The sequence below is a fragment of the Macaca fascicularis genome, chromosome 1 (assembly GCF_037993035.2).
Source record: "Macaca fascicularis isolate 582-1 chromosome 1, T2T-MFA8v1.1".
Taxonomy (NCBI): domain Eukaryota; kingdom Metazoa; phylum Chordata; class Mammalia; order Primates; family Cercopithecidae; genus Macaca; species Macaca fascicularis.
In genome coordinates this window covers 156,034,670-156,051,146 of record NC_088375.1, presented here as the reverse complement: position 1 = coordinate 156,051,146, position 16,477 = coordinate 156,034,670, and the positions used below count along the sequence as shown (strand labels likewise).

Here is a 16,477-nt window from a genome sequence, read left to right as displayed (position 1 = left end):
GTACGAGTGTAACATAGCAGCTTTGAACATATAGGCTTCATATGGCTTCAGTTAAGCCATGGAAATGAATGGGGTTTCTTAAGTCCAAGGAACATGCTCTTCGGGACATTACTAGTACTAGTTAGGCAGAAGATAAAATACTGATGTCAATGATTCATTTTAAAATAATGGAGGTGTACAATTTTTCAAAGATAGCACAGAGACATTAGGTGTCAGATGAATGCTGGATCTTATTATTTTATTGAGATGTTTCATTCTAGCAGTGTCAATTGGGAATTGTATTCTGCTGCATAAGGTAAACTAAATTACCAGTGATAAACTTTAAAAAGTCATAAAGTAGAATCAAACATTTATAAAATCATGCGAGAAAGACCTCTAAATTTAAGATAAATAATGAAATGGAAACTATTCCGAGAGTTAGTGAATTGGGTTACTTTCACCAAGGTTAATTACTTTATATAGAAGGAAAAAAAGTAATATTTCTATTTTGAGAAGCAATAGTAAGAACTGTGAAGTATAAAAAACTAATTTCTAGATACTTTGAAATTTGAAGCAAGGTATCAAGTATAGTCAAATGAATATTATATGATAAAAATATTAAGAAGTTGGAGAGTGTCAGTGCCAATAAAATGGAATTATAAAGGATCTTTAGCTTTCATAAATTGATCTTTTTTTTCGGGAAAAGAATAAACATTTTGACACAATGTTGTATACATGACCTATATGCAAAACTGAATTTTTCTGAATAAGTTCTATGTCAGACTATACTTCATCAATCCTAGCTATAGGATTGCATGATAAGTCAGAAATAATATTAGTGACTAGGATTTAAAGAATTTAGAGAACGACTGCAAAAGATACTTAGATGTAATATTTTTACTGCACGTATCTTTAAAGTTCCAGAGATTTTTGAGGATACCAAAAACTAGATTTTTGGCTCATATTTCAATGCTATTGGCTAGTATGTGGTCTGAAATTACTACAATCCAATGGTTATAATGATATTGTTCCTCCCTTTCCTTTGTCAATATGTGTGATCTTATCCCAGTGTGTCTGAGCATGCATATTTTGCATACAACTGGATTCAATCATAGCTGGATGCAAACATTAAAAAAAACGTGTTGCAGGCCGGGCGCGGTGGCTCAAGCCTGTAATCCCAGCACTTTGGGAGGCCGAGACGGGCGGATCACGAGGTCAGGAGATCGAGACCATCCTGGCGAACACGGTGAAACCCCGTCTCTACTAAAAAAATACAAAAAACTAGCCGGGCGAGGTGGCGGGCGCCTGTAGTCCCAGCTACACAGGAGGCTGAGGCAGGAGAATGGCGTAAACCCGGGAGGCGGAGCTTGCAGTGAGCTGAGATCCGGCCACTGCGCTCCAGCCCCGGCGACAGAGCGAGACTCCGTCTCAGAAAAAACAAAAACAAAAACAAAAACAAAAAAAAAACGTGTTGCATAATGAAAAACTCTCTAGAGATTTAAATACTTATGTCTATCATCACACTTATCAGATTCTATAATTTAAAAATATTTGTATAAATGTATTTTCAAGATCTGTGTCTTGCATTAGATGGAAGCTCTGTGATGACAGGTACTATATATATATATTCAGCACTCTCTCTTCAATGCTTAGCTGAGTCTTAACAAAGCACGTAACAGATGGCCCATAAAAACTTTGCAAATGAATAATAATGAAAAGATAGATTTGAACTTTCTCTGTTCATCCCTGCCACTCATTATCATCAGCTACTTCTTTGTTTCTTGACTTTCAAGGATATAGCTTGGATTTACTGAGATCTAATGCCAGATATTGAGAACTATATGAATAAAACAGAGAGGTGCTGTAAAATGTGATTTTCTAAGAACAGAGTAAGAAGTCATGCTTGATCAATATTATTCTCTTAATATTATATTTAATTTTTTAGAAGGTTTTGAAGAGATTTAAAAGCTAGAACTTCGATGATTTAATGCAGTGAACATGCAAGATGGGATTTATATTTGTTGATTAGAAGTAAATGGCACCGTATGGAACTAAAGAGTCTAATGCGAGTCCTACTGACCCTAAAGAATTATTTTCAACACACCTGGTGTTTCCTACAACATGCTATTTATCACTAAATTGAAAATCAGACTTCAAGTAATGGGAGAAACTTTTATTTTTATACATATGTCTTTATCATTCTATATCTTTCCATTTTTGTCCACTTATAGGGAATATTGTTTTCTGATCTGGTAGAATCTGAATGCTTTTCTTTAATTTCAAGAACTAAATGATTTCATGACCATTTTAAAGAAAGAAAAGAGAATTTTATTTATAATTCTTCTAAGGTTTGTTATTTAGTAGGGTTTTTGTCCTCCCCAAATTTATATGTTGAAATTCTCACCACTAAAATGATATAAGGAGGTGGGACCTTTGGGAGTTAACTAGGCCGTGGAAGCAGAGCCCTTATGAATGAGATCAATCCCCCTATAAACAAGGCCCAAGAGAGATCCCTTGCCCCTTCTACCCTGTGAGGTTAGAGTGAGAACACATCCGTCTATGAGGAAGTGGGCCCTCACCAAACATTGAATCTGCTAGCACCTTGATCCTAGACTTCCCAGCCTCTAGAACTATGAGAAATAAATTTCTGTTGTTTATAGGCCACTCAGTCTATAGTATTTTGTTATAGCAGCCTGCAAGGACTGAAGGGACAAAGACCAACCTAAATGTAAACATGGCAACATATTTTTCTGAAATCTGTCTCTGTCTTCTTGTCTCTGTCTTTCTTTCTCTCTGTCTCTCTCTCTTCTCCCCTTCTCATTATTTCACATTCTGACTAAAATTGAAATGTGATTTTATTTATTTATTTATTTATTTGAGACAGTGTCTTGCTCTGTTGCTTAGGCTGCAGTGCAGGGGTACGATGAAAGCTCACTGCAGCCTCAGTCTCCCAGGCTCAAACTATTCATCTGCCTCAGCCTGCTGAGTAGCTGGGATTACAGTCATGTGCCACCATGCCTAGCTATTTTTATTTTTATTTTTAGTAGAGATGAGCTCTTGATATGTTGCCTAGGCTGGTCTCAAACTCCTGAGTTTAAGTGAATCTCCCACTTCAGCCTCCTGAAAGTGTTGGGATTACTGGTGTGAACCACTGTGCATGGCTTAAAATGTGGATTTTAAGATGTATTTTTCTTTAAATCAGAAAGTGAAGTTATCTGGTAAGAATGATATTTAAGTGGTCTCCAATTCCAGTTTAGAGAAATCTTCACTTATTTTACCAAACTGGTTTGTTACCAGGATTGACTTGCTTTATCAGATTAGTGGAGAAAGCAAATCTAATTTGGGCAAACAACGAGTATCTGCCTCAAAAAAAAAAAAAAAAAAAAAATCAGTGTTTTGGTTTTTGAGCTGGCTTCAAAAGTGTTTTCAGGCGTGGGGGCCCACAGCTGTAATCCCAGCACTTTGGGAGGCTGAGGCAGGTGGATCACCAGACATCAGGAGTTTGTGACCAGCTTGGCCAACATGGTGAAACCCCGTCTTTACTAAAAAAACTACAAAAATTAGCCAGTTGTGGTGGTGGTGGGCACCTGTAATCCCAGAGACTCAGGAGGCTGAGGCAGGAGAATTGCTGGAACCTGGGAGGCGGAGGTTGCAGTGAGCCAAGATCATGCCACTGCATTCCAGCCTGGGTGACTCTGTCAAAAAAAAAAAAAAGATAACAGGCTGGGTGCAGTGGCTCATGCCCGTAACCCTAGCACTTTGGGAGGCTGAGGAGGCTGACAGATAACTCGAACCCAGGAGTTCAAGAACAGCCTGGGCAGCATGGTGAGACCCCACCTCTACAAAATATAAAAAATCTTATCTAAGTGTGATAGTGAATGCCTGTAGTCCCAGATACTTGGGAGGTTAAGGTAGAAGAATCAATTAATCCCAGGAGGTAGAGGATGCAGTGAGCCAAGATCAGGCGACTGCACTCCAGCCTGGGCAACAGAGTGAGACCCTATCTTAAAAGCAGATAAATAAGTAAAACAATTAAAACATAATCTCTTTTCAGGTAACCCGTTTTACATAAATATTAGCATTGGGTCAGGTAATCTAAAAACGGACAAAAAATAGTTTCTTATCCCTAACAACTTACTACTCTCTGGGGAGAGAAACGAGACAAATATTCTGTCTACTAGGCAGAAGTTAAACTGGTTAAACTGTACTCTATTTTTTAAGCATCGTTATTTCGGAGTATGTTAGGTTGTGGGGATAGAGGAGTGACACACTGCACATTATCTAACTGCTAGAGTTTTCAAACAGCAGCTCAAGGGTAGAGAGAGGGAAGGAGAAGATAAATGGGATGAACAAATCATGCAGTGAAAGGCACTCTTAAGGAGCTCTTGAACTCTCCCATGTCCAACAGCCAACAGAAAAATGTCACATGGTTGTTCAACATCTAACTTTGTATGTCCGAAATGGAACTTTTGGGTTCCTGTGCCAAATCTGATTTTTCCTGAGTTTCTCTTTGGTTCAGAAAATGACACCTCCATGCAAATAGTTGCTTAAGCCAAATAGTTAGAAGTTGTTCTTTGTTTCTTTCTGTTTGCCAGTCCCATACATAAACAACCTGCGTGTTTTCCTGGCTTTCCCTCCAAAACATTAATTTTACAATTATTTGGATTCAAATTTCTTTGTTCTTGAATATACTCTTTTACCAAATGAAATGAAATGAAATTAATATCACTGAGTTTCTACTATATGTTTACCTTATGAGGTATGAGGCATTCACTACATTTGTGTATGAAAAAAGATTTGTGTAATCTAGTTTAATGACGGTCAGATAAAAATATTGTGATTGATTAAAATGATTGTCTAAATTTAACAGAAAGTTAATAGGGATGAACGAAGACCTGCAATGCAGATTGTACAGATAGTTTAAATATAACATCCAGAAAAAAATCATCTGTGGGTATTAACCAACTGCCAGTTTAAGCAAAGTCTGTGATAGAATATAGCTGATAAAAATACCTCAGTTGACTTAATGGAGTGTACACTCTGTACAAAACAAAGGAATTTGGTCCTGAGAGAGCAATAACAAAGGCTAGAAATTACAAAAGGTAGATTTAAATATTAAGTTAGAATGTACTTTCTAGCAATCAGATAGAGTTTTTGGAGAAACATTCCAGTACTCATTGGATGACCATTTTCAGGATAATTGTAATGAAGCTTCATGCTTTATACTATATTCTGTAAATTTATAGACAAAGATTTTCAGAAGAGTGTGCCTTGCTGAGCCTTTTAAAGATAAATTAGTAAAATGCATCAGAACACCAACAAGAGAATCTAGAAAATAGTCATTGTAAATAAAGGAATGTAGCAAGAGAACCCCCTTGTGGCCAGAAAACATTTTTTCAAATGACTTTAGAGTTTTAAAAATCTTAGACCCAGTACACTTGAATTGTGAGTTAATTGTACCATATTCACTAATCTGATTTGATCATATTTGTTTGTTTTTGTTTGCTTTTCTCTCTTCTCTTTTTAAAAACAATTTATTGGTCACTTCCAAGATGGTCGAATAGGAACAGCTCTGGTCTGCAGCTACCAGCGAGATCAACACAGAAGACTGGTGATTTCTGCATTTCCAACTGAGGTACCTGGTTCATCTCAATGGGACTGGCTGAACAGTGGGTGCAGCCCACAGAGGGCGAGCTGAGAAGTGGGGGGGCATCGCCTCACTGGGGAAGTGCAAGGTGTTGGGGTATTTCCCTTTCCTAGCCAAGGGAAGCCATGACAGACTGTACCTGGAGAAACGGGACACTCTGACCAAATACTGCACTTTTCCCACAGTCTCAGCAACCAGCAGACCATGAGATACCCTCCCATGCCAGGCTCAGCGGGTCCCACACCCATGGAGCCTTGCTCACTGTTAGTGCTGCAGTCTGAAATCGACCTGCTACACTGCAGCTTGACACGGGGAGGGGCATCCGCCATTGCTGATGTAGCTCACAGTATAACAAAGAGGCCAAGAACAGGAACTGCACAGAGCCCACTGTAGCTCAGTAAGGCCTACTGCCTCTATAGATTCCAACTCTGGGGGCAGGGCATAGTAGAACAAAGGGCAGCAGACAACTTCTGCAGACTTAAACGTCCCTATCTGACAGCTCTGAAGAGAGAAGTGGTTCTCTTAGCATGGCATCTGAGCTCCAAGAACAGACAGACTGCCTCCTCAAGCGGGTCCCAGACCCATGTGTAGCCTGACTGGGAAACAGCTCTCAGTAGGGGTGACAGACACATCAAACAGGAGGGTGCCCCTCTGGGATGAAGCTTCCAAAGGAAGGATCAGGCAGCAATATTTGCTGTTCTGCAGCCTTTGCTGGTGATACCCAGGCAAACAGGATCAGGAGTGGACCTCCAGCAAACTCCAACAGACCTGCAGCTGAGGGGCCTGTTAGAAGGAACACTAACAAACAGAAAGGAACAGCATCAACATCAACAAAAAGCGCATCCACACCAAAACCCCATCTGTAGGTCACCAACATCAAAGAGCAAAGGTTGATAAAACTACAAAGATGGTGAGAAAGCAGAGCAGAAAAGCAGAGAATTCCGGAAAACAGAGCACTTCTTCTCTTTCAAAGGATTGCAGCTCCTCTCCAGCAAGGGAACAAAACTGGGCGGAGAATGAGTTTGACAAGTTGACAGAAGCAGGCTTCAGAAAGTCGTTAATAACAAACTTCTCCGAGCTAAGGGAGCATGTTCTAACCCATTGCGAGGAAGCTAAAAACCTTGAAAAAAGGTTAGATGAATGGCTAACCAGAATAAACAGTGTAGAGAAGACCTTAAATAACCTGATGGAACTGAAAACCATGGTACAAGAACTTCGTGACGCATGCACAGACTTCAATAGCTGATTCGATCATGTGGAGGAAAGGATATCAGTGATTGAAGATCAAGTTAATGAAATAAAGCGAGAAGACAAGATTAGAGAAAAAAGAGTGAAAAGAAATGAACAAAGCCTCCAAGAAATATGGGACTATGTGAAAAGACCAAATATACATTTGATTGGTGTACTGGAAAGTGACCGGGTTAATAGAACCAAGTTAGAAAACACTCTTCAGGATATCATCCAGGAGAACTTCCCTAACCTAGCAAGGTGGGCCAACATTCAAATTCAGGAAATACAGAGAACACCACAAAGATACTCCTCAAGAAGAGCAACCCTAAGACACATAATCACCAGATTCCCCAAGGTTGAAATGAAGGAAAAAAAAGTTAAGAGCAACCAGAGAGAAAGGTCAGGTTACCCACATAGGCAAGCCCATCAGACTAACAGCAGATCTCTTGGCAGAAACTCTACAAGCCAGAAGAGAGTAGGGGCCAATATTATTTATTATTTAAAGAAAATAATTTTCAACAAGAATTTCATATCCAGCTAAACTAAGCTTCTTAAGTGAAGGAGAAATAAAATCCTTAACAGACAAGCAAATGCTGAGAGATTTTGTCACCACCAGGCTTGCCTTACAAGAGCTCCTGAAGGAAACACTAAACATGGAAAGGAACAACTAGTACCAGCCACTGCAAAAACATGTCAAATGGTAAAGACCATTGATGCTATGAAGAAACTGCATCAATTACCGAGTAAAATAACCCACTAACATCATAATGGCGGATCATATTCACATATAACAATATTAACCTTAAATGTAAACGGGCTAAATGCCCCAATTAAAAGACACAGGCTGGCAAATTGGATAAAGAGGCAAGACCCCTCGGTGTACTACACATAGGCTCAAAATAAAGGGATGGAGGAAGAGCTACCAAGCAAATGGAAAGCAAAATAAAAAGCAGGGGTTGCAATCCTAGTCTCTGATAAAACAGACTTTAAACCAACAAAGATCAAAAGAGACAAACAAGGCCACTACATAATGGTAAAGGCCACTACAAAATGGTAAATGGTAAAAAAAAAAAAAAAAAAAAAAAAAAAAAAAAATTCACCAAGAAGAGCTAACTATCCTAAATATATATGCACCCAATACTAGAGTACCCAGATTCGTAAAGCAAATCCTTAGAGATTGACAAAGAGACTTACACTTCCACACAATAATAATGGGAGACTTTAACACCCCACTGTCAATATTAGACAGATCAACAAGACAGAGGTTTACAAAGATATCCAGGACTTGAACTCAGCTCTGGACCAATCATACCTAATAGACATCTACAGAACTCTGCACCCCAAATCAACAGAATATACATTCTTCTCAGCACCACATTTCACTTACTCTAAAATTGACCAAATAATTGGTAGTAAAACACTCCTCAGCAAATATAAAAGAACAGAAATCACTGTCTCTCAGACCACAGTGCAATCAAATTAGAACTCAGGATTAATAAACTCACTCAAAATCACACAACTACATAGAAACTGTACAACGTGCTCCTGAATGACTACTAGGTAAATAACGAAATGAAGGCAGAAATTAAGATGTTCTTTGAAACCAATGAGAACAAAGATACAACGTACCAGAATCTCTGGGACACATTTAAAGCAGTGTGTAGAGGGAAATTTATAGCACTAAATGCCCACAAGAGAAAGCAGGAAAGATCTAAAATCGACACCCTCGCATCACAATGAAAAGAACTGGAGAAGCAAAGGCAAACACATTCAAAAGCTATCAGAAGGCAACAAATAACTAAGATCAGAGCAGAACTGAAGGAGATAGAGACACAAAAAACCCTTCAAAAAATCAATGAATCCAGGAGCTGGTTTTTCAAAAAGATCAACAAAATTGATTGACTGCTAGCAAGATGAATAAAGAAGACAGAGGAACCAAATAGACACAATAAAAAATGATAAAGGGGATATCACCACCAATCCCACAGAAATACACACTACCATCAAAAAATACTATAAACACTTCTACACAAATAAACTAGAAAATCTAGAAGAAATGAATAAATTCCTGGACGCATACACCCTCCCAAGACTAAACCAGGAAGAAACTGAATCTCTGAATAGACTGACAACAGGTTCTGAAATTGAGGCAATAATTAATAGCCTACCAACTGAAAAAAATCCAGGACCAGATGGATTCACAGCCGAATTCTACCACAGGTACAAAGAGGAACTGGTACCATTCCTTCTGCAACTATTCCAATCAATAGAAAAAGAGGGAATCCTCCGAACTCATTTTATGAGGCTAGCATCATCCTGATACCAAAGCCTGGTAAAGATACAACAAAAAAAAGAGAATTTTAGGCCAATATCCCTGATGAACATCAATGCAGAAATCCTCAATAAAGTACTGGCAAATCTAATCCAGCAGCACATCAAAAAGCTTATTCACCACGATCAAGTCAACTTCATCCCTGGGATGCAATCCTGGTTCAACATATGCAAATCAATAAACGTAATCCATCACATAAACAAAACCAATGACAAAAACCACATGATTATCTCAATAGATGCAGAAAAGGCCTTCAACAAAATTCAGCAGCCCTTCATGCTAAAAACTCTCAATAAACTAAGTATTAATAGAACGTATCTCAAAATAATAAGAGCTATTTATGACAAACCCACAGCCAATATCATACTGAATGGGCAAAAGCTGGAAGGATTCCCTTTGAAAACTGGCACAAGACAAGGATCCCTTCTCTCACCACTCCTATTCAACATAGTGTTGGAAGTTCTGACTAGGGTAATCAGGAAGAGAAAGAAATAAAGGGTATTCGATTTGGAAAAGTGGAAGACAAATTGTCCCTGTTTGCAGATGACATGATTGTACATTTAGAAAACCCCATTGTCTCAGCCCAAAATCTCCTTAAGCTGATAATCAACTTCAGCAAAGTCTCAAAATACAAAATCAATGTGCAAAACTCACAAGCAGTCCTATACACCAATAATAGACAAATGGAGAGCCAAATCATGAGTTAGCTCCCATTCACAATTACTACAAAGAGAATAAAATACCTAGGAATCCAACTTACAAGGGATGTGAAGGATCTCTTCAAGGAGTACTACAAACCTCTTCTCAGCAAAACAAAAGAGGACACAAACAAATGGAAGAACATTCCATGCTCATGGATAAGAAGAATCAATATTGTGAAAATAGTCATACTGCTCAAGGTAATTTATAGATTCAATGCTATCAAACTACCATGGACTTTCTTCACAAAATTGGAAAAAAAACTACTTTAAAGTTCATATGGAGCCAAAAAAGATCCTGCATAGCCAAGACAATCCTAAGCAAAAAGAACAAAGCTGGTGGTATCGTGCTACCTGACTTCAAACTATACTACAAGGCTACAATAACCAAAATCGCATGGTACTGCTACCAAAAACAGATATATAGGCCAATGGAACAGAACAGAGGCCTCAGAAATAACACCACACATCTACACCCATCTGATCTTTGACAAACCTGACAAAAGCAAGCAATGGGGAAAGGATTCCCTATTTAATAAATGGTGCTAGGAAAATTGGCTAGCCATATGTAGAAAGCTGAAACTGGAACCCTTCCTTACACCTTTTACAAAAATTAATTCAAGATGGATTAAAGACTTAAATGTACACCATAAAAACCCTAGAAGAAAACCAAGGCAATACCATTCAGGACATAGGTATGGGCAAAGACTTCATGACTAAAACAGCAAAGCAATGTCAACAAAAGCCAAAATAGACATATGGGATCTAATTAAACTAAAGAGCTTCTGCATAGCAAAAGAAACTATCATCAGAGTGAACAGGCAACCTACAGAATGGGAGACAATCTTTGTAATCGACCCATCTGACAAAAGGCTAATATTCCAGAGTCTACAAGGAACTTAAACAGATTTACAAGAAAACAAACAAACAATCTCATCAAAAAGTGGACAAAGGATATGAACAGACACTTCTCAAAAGAAGACATTCGTGTGACCAATATACATATGAAAAAGTGCTCATCATCACTGGTCATTAGAGAAATGCAAATCAAAACCACAATGAGATACCATCTCATGCCAGTTAGAATGGCGATCATTAAAAAGTCAGGAACCAACAGATGTTGGAGAGGATGTTGAGAAATAGGAACTCTTTTACAGTGTTGGTGGGAGTGTAAATTAGTTCAACCATTGTGGAAGACAGTGTAGTGATTCCTCAAACTAGAAATACCATTTGACCTAGCGATCCCATTACTGGGTATACAGCCAAAGGATTATAAATCATGGTACTATAAAGACACCTGCACATGTATGTTTATTGTGGCACTATTCACAGTAGCAAAGACTTGGAACCAACCCAAATGTCCACCAATGACAGACTGGATTAAGAAAATGTGGCACATATACACCATGGAATACCATGCAGCTATAAAAAAGAATGAGTTCATGTCCTTTTGCAGGGATATGGATAAGCTGGAAACCATCATTCTAAGCAAACTATCACAAGGACATAAAACCAAACACTGTGTGTTCCCACTCATAGGTGGGAGTTGAACAACGAGAACACATGGACACAGAGCGGGGACTATCACACACTGGGGCCTGTTGGGGGGTGGGGGCTGGGGGAGGGATAGCATTAGGAGAAATACCTAATGTAAATGACGAGTTGATGGGTGCAGCAAATCAACATGGCACATGTATACCTATGTAATCTGCACGTTGTGCACATATACCCTAGAGCTTAAAGTATAATAAAAAAGAAAAAACCAATTTATTAAAATATAACACATATACAGAAAGCAATACAAATCATAAACCTACAGCTCCATGAATTATCACAAATTGAAACACCACTGCAATCAGCACACAGATAAAGAATAAGAATATTATTAGTATTCAGGATGTTCTCCTTGTTTACATTTCTAGTCACTATCCCTGCAAAAGTAGCCACTATTCTAATTTTTACACCATAAATAGGTTTTGACTATGCTTGAACTTTGATAAATGGGGTCATATGTTACGTATTCTTTTTTTCATCTGGTTTCTTTCACTTAACATTATGTTTGTGGGATTCATCTATACAGATTGTGTGTATATATAGTTCATTTATTCTCACTGCTCTACAAGTATTTCGGTTGTGAATATACCGTATTTATTAGTTCCATTGTGCATTTGAGTAATTTTCACTACAAAAATGAGGCTGCTATGAACATTTTTGTACATATCCTATGATAAATTTGCATATGATTATGCATAAATGGAAGTAGAATTGCTGGATCATGAGGTACACAGATGTTCAGCTTTTGTTGATATTGTTTTCCAGTTTGTAAAGTAATTGTACCAACTTATATTTCTACAGCCAGAATTTGCACTGTGCCACATTCTAGCTAAAACTTGGTTGGCCTTTGTGAGTTTAGTCAATATTGTAGGTGAGTAGTGGTATCTCATTGTAGTTTTTATTGTCCTTTTCTTGATTACTGATGAAGTTGAATACCTTTGTATATGTATATTGACCATTTCTGAAGTACCTAATTTTTCTATTATTTGTTTATGTTGATTTGCAGTTGTACTTTAAGTAGTCTGAATATGAGTTCTCTGTTGAATATAGGAATGGGAAATATCTTCTTTAACTTTGTAGGACATATTTTATTTTAAGTAGTGTGTCTTTGATAAGAAGTTCTTACTTTTCAAATTTTAATTTCATCATTTTAAGGGGTTAGCGCCTTTTTGCCTTTAAGAATGCTTTGCCTACTCCAAGGCCTGGAAATATTCTCATATTTTTTTCTTCTAAAAGTATGATTGTTTTACCTTTCACATACAAGTTTCCAATCCATTTGGAATTTATTTTTAGGTATGGCATGACATATGGGTCAAAATTAATTTGTCTTATGTGCCTATCAACTGACCTAGAACCATTTATTGAATGGTTTCTCCATTTTCTCCATTGTATTCCCATGTCTTGTTTGTCATTAATCAGGTGATAGTCTATGTGTGAGTCTGTCTCTGGGCTCTATTCTGTTCAACTGGTCAATTTGTCTCTCTTTGCATTAATAACGTACCATCTTATTGTCTTAATCTCTCCAGGCTGCTATAACAGAATATCATAAACTAGCTAGGTTTTAAACAAAACAAACTTATTTCTCACAATTCTGCAGGCTGAGAAGTCCAAGATCGAGGAGCCAATAAGTTCAGTGTCTGATGAGGGCTGCTTTTTGGTTTATAGATAGTACTGTATTGCTGTGTCCTCACATAGAGAAAGAGGAAGGCAGCTCTTTGAGGCCTTTTCTATAAAAGCACTAAGTCCATTTATAAAAGCCCTGCCCCCATGACCAAATCACCACCCAGAGGGCCCACGTCCTCATACCATCACATTGGTGATTAGGTTTTAACACATGAATTTAGGGCATTGTTGCTGTATAGAAATGCAGCTGATTTTTGTGCATTAAATTTATTTCCCGAGACTTTCCTGAATCCGTTTATCAGGTCTAGGAGCCTTTTGGAGGAATTTTTAGGGTTTTCTGGGTATAAGATTATGTTGTCAGCAAACGGAGATAATTTGACTTCCTCTTTTCCAATTTGGATGCGTTTTATTTCTTTCTCCTGCCTGATTGCTCTGGCCAGGTCTTCCAGTATTGTGTTGAATGGGAGTGGTGAGAGTAGGCATCCTTGTCTTTTTCCAGTTCTTAGGGGGAATGCTAAGCATTAATTAATTAGTTAATTAATTGAGTCCCATTTCTCTATTTTTGTTTTTGTTGCATTTGCTTTTGAGGTCTTAGTCATAAATTATTTGGTTAGGCCAATGTCCAGAAGAATTTTTTCCTACGTTTTCTTCTCTGATTTTTATACTCTCAGGCTTTACACTTAGTGTTTCAATCCATCTTCAGTTAATTTTTGTGTATGGTGATATATTGGGTCCAGTTTCATTCTTCTACATGGCAAGTCAGTTTTCCCAGCACCAGTTACTGAATAGGGTATCCCTTCCTCATTGTTTATTTTTGTCAGCTTTGTAAAATATCAGTTTGTTGTAGCTATGGGGCTTTATTTCTGAGTTCTCTATTCTGTTCCATTGAACTATGTATCCATCTTTGTACCAGTACCATGCAGTTTTGGTTACTACAGTCACATAGTATAAAGTCAGGTAATGTGATGCCTCTGGCTTTATTCTTTTTTGCTTAGGACCATTTTGACTGTTTGGGCTCATTTTTGGTTCCATATGAATTTTAGAATTGTTTTTTCTAATTGTGTGAAAAATGACTACAGTAATTGAATCTGTAAACTGCTTTGAGAAGTGTGGTCATTTCAATGATATTTATTTTTCCTATTCGTGAGCATTAGATGTTTTTCCATTTGTCTGTGTCATCTACGATTTCTTTCCTCAGTGTTTCATAATTCTTATTGTAGAGATCTTTCACTTCCTCAGTTACATGTATTCCTAGGTAATTTTTTGTGTGCACACAGAAAAAGCATTTGATGAAATATAACCTTTCATTATGATTTTTTTTTTTTTAGAAAACCCTCAACAAACTAGACCTCAAAGGAACATACCTCAAAATAATAAGAGCCATCTCTGACAAACCCACAGCCAACACCATACAGAATGGACAAGAGAATGCTTTCTCCATTGCAAGAGAAAGTTTTGCTCTGGAGTTCCGCAGATTTTGAAGCACGTGTTACTTCTCAGGGCCCAGCTTTTGCAGCAGGCACAGCTATTCCAGTGCCAAGCTCCTGCAGTAAGCCCATGGTGGCCAGCAGCACCTAGCAGCTTTCAGCTTTCCTCAGTATCCCCCAAGGTGGTTTTGTAGCAGTGTGACTCGGGTGAGACATTTCCCTGCTACCAGCTTTCCCCAGTAGCACAGAGTGTGAATTTCCAGCAGTTGTTACCAGTGCAGCGCCATGAGCACTTTTCTGGCGTTTTGTGAGCCACAGTCATGCCCATGGTCTGGCTATCAGCCTACCAGGACCTCTTCATTGTCTAATATTTAAAAGATTTCACTAGCAAAGTCATGGGGGTTGGGGATTTTCTTTGTAAGAAAGTTGTCCTTTAATTTTTGTGTTTTTTTTTTTGCAATAATTTCACACTTACAGAAAAGTTGAAATACAGTACAGAAAGTTTTCATATACCCTTGATTCAGCTTTCCTTAAAATTAACATTTCTCATAACCAGAGTAAAATTATCAACACCAAGAAATTAACATTGGTATGATATTATTAACTAAATCACAGACCTCATTCAAATTTCATTAGTTTTTCTATTAGTGTCCTTTGTCCCAAGATCCATTTAAGATCTCACAATGTATTTAGCTGTCTCTTTAGTCTCCTCCAGTCTGTGACAGTTCCTTAGTCTTTCCTTGTCTTTCAGGATCTTGACACTTCAAGAATTCTGGGAAGGTATTTTATAATATGTCCTTTAGTTTGAGTCTGTCTGATGTTTTCTCATGATTAGATGAAAGTTATGCAAAAATACCACACAAGCGATGCACTCTTCTCTGTGAATGATAACTGGGGTGCCTGGCATCAATAGGCCCATCCTGGCAATGTTATCCTTGATCATTTAGTTAAGGTGGTATCTGCAGGATTTATCCACTTTAAAGTGACTATTTTTTTTCTTTTGAAATTAATAAATATACCAGGGGAGAGTCTTTGAGGCTATATGAATATTCTATTTCTCTCTAAATTTATACTCATTAATTTTAGCATACATTGCTGGATCATCCTGTAAAAATTTATTACTATAGAATTTACCTAATACTGATTTTCTACTTCCCTCATTTTTCCTGCATTAATTGGAATTTAGAGTTATGATTTCTCACTCATTTATTTACTTACTCAGTTATTTGTTTATTTATATCAGTATAGATATTTATTTTATTCTATGGGTGATAATCCAATACTCTTACTTTTTTTTTCTCTCAAATTGTTCCCCTTTTGGTCATTTCTCTGCCTTCTGACATGTCCCATTTGTTTTTGAGCACCTTCTTACTTTCTGGCATGAGAAGATATTCTACGTTCATTTTGTAGTTTTGTGATCCCAGACCTGTAGTCAAACATTTCTCCAAGTAGCCTTGATTCCTTTTATTGGAGATTGATATGACAGGATAGCTGGCTAACACCTTGAGTGACAGACCCTGAGCAGAGTATCTAGCTGAGTCATGCTAGTCTCCTAATCCATGGAAGCTGTGCAATACTATATTTGAATTGTTTTAAAGCCTGTGGATGGTAATAACTTGTTACAAAGCAAGATAAAACTGATACACCCTTTTTTTCCCGAAGACATTCAATTTTGATATGCCATTCCTCTGCTTTTAGAGCCTTAATAACTTCTCATTGTCTTAATGATAAAATCCAACTCAATTAAAAACTTGCAAGGCCCTCTTCGGCCCTAGTCACCTCCCTAGCCCCATTGCTTATGAATCCAATGCTCTCACTCCATTCCAGACAGACTGAAATACTTGGATGGCCCTGATGATACCATGTTCTCCTGCCTTCCTTGCTTTCACTTCATGTCTCAGTTTAAACTTTAATTTGCTAGGAAGTCTTTTACAAGTGCCCCAAGACTGGATGAGGCTACTGTTCTCCTGGCTTTCAGAGAATCTTG

General features: G+C 37.8%; 1 long non-coding RNA gene across 1 annotated transcript in view; it reads left to right on the top strand.

Annotated features, from left to right (window-relative positions):
* LOC141409305 (uncharacterized) overlaps positions 1–14,697 on the top strand; it is a 52,387-nt gene extending 37,690 nt beyond the window's left edge. Inside the window, exons 2-4 of the long non-coding RNA XR_012429193.1 lie at positions 5,532–5,614; positions 12,242–12,311; positions 14,392–14,697. This is a non-coding gene — a long non-coding RNA (uncharacterized lncRNA). The remainder of the gene's footprint in view (positions 1–5,531; positions 5,615–12,241; positions 12,312–14,391) is intronic.
* The last annotated feature ends 1,780 nt before the right edge of the window (positions 14,698–16,477 follow it).